Genomic DNA, 1,264 nt, shown 5'->3' with positions numbered 1-1,264 from the left:
GAGAATTTACTGAGGGACCAAATTGTTATTCTTTATTAACAATCTGTAAATAGGCTATTGTACTTTTGTCTTTGTTTACTTGGTTAAGAAGCAGCAGCCCATTGCTCATCAGTCATCACTCAAAATACTGTATAAACGACATCATTATTATCTATTATAATGTTACAGTAGTAATTTAGCAGAAAATAATCATATTTTATTAATAGGTTTGGGGGAGATAGAGCAGACAACAACACAACCCTTATGAAAATTAACAATGATTTTACTATCAATCCAAAGACAATGGTTACTATTGTTAAACCATGGTAGCCACAAATTAACCATGGTTTTTGCTACACTAACCATAGTTTAACCATGAAATTTGTAGTAAAAATAAATACAAATGGTAATCCATTTGCCCCCCCCCAAAAAAAAAACATGGTTACTGCACTTTTCCTATAATAAAAGCATGGTCAATTTTTGTAAGGGAAAAACATGACTCATGTTCAGTATTAGGATTTTTCTATAAAGATATTGTAGTGATGTAGCCTACTAATTTTGACATGTAGGCTATTTAGAAAGTATAGTTTTGTTAAATCTTGAGTATTAAAGTCATGAGAGAGATAGATATCAGGGCAAAATAAAGAGACTGAAAATAAAAAAATGGAAGTGAAGGTGCAGTTCAGGAGAGAACTTTTAATTATTTTGTCCCCAACCTAAGGATTTAAACCTTTTTTATGTGAGGTCCATACAAAAAATAGGGTTGTCCATGCTTCAGAATTTGTTGTGGCTGTATGAGTGGGAGATTTCCCCGCCTGAAATTTTTTTCCCAGTCCGCCCCTCATGGAAATGAATGGCGCAGACATGTGGTTTCATTTACTACACATAGGCCTACTGAAGCTTGCGGTGTTTTCAGCCTCTGCTGCCTCAATATATGAGTACATGAACACATAAACAATCTCTAGAACTGCTCTGAGTCACTTCATGAGCATTTTACTTATTTTGAGAAAACTATCGTCATATCACGTACAAAGAGACAGCAATGTTTCAAAAAGACACCAATGTTTCAGAAGTTTAGTACACAGAATAGGACACATGCTTATTAGATAACCGTATTCGAGTTGATGTATATGCTTTTATTTATTATTTTTTTATTAACTTTTTTTTCCAGACCATTGTTAGATGCAGTGTTTCCTGTAGTTATGCAAAGATTTTGGTTTCAAAAACAGTATCAGTAAACTATTTCTTATGATTTTAAATCTGCATTGAACTTCAGATCAATCTC

Source organism: Sinocyclocheilus grahami, unplaced genomic scaffold (genome assembly GCF_001515645.1).
Source record: "Sinocyclocheilus grahami isolate Dianchi unplaced genomic scaffold, SAMN03320097.WGS_v1.1 scaffold31.1, whole genome shotgun sequence".
NCBI lineage: Eukaryota > Metazoa > Chordata > Actinopteri > Cypriniformes > Cyprinidae > Sinocyclocheilus > Sinocyclocheilus grahami.
Note: the sequence above shows the minus strand (reverse complement) of the source record.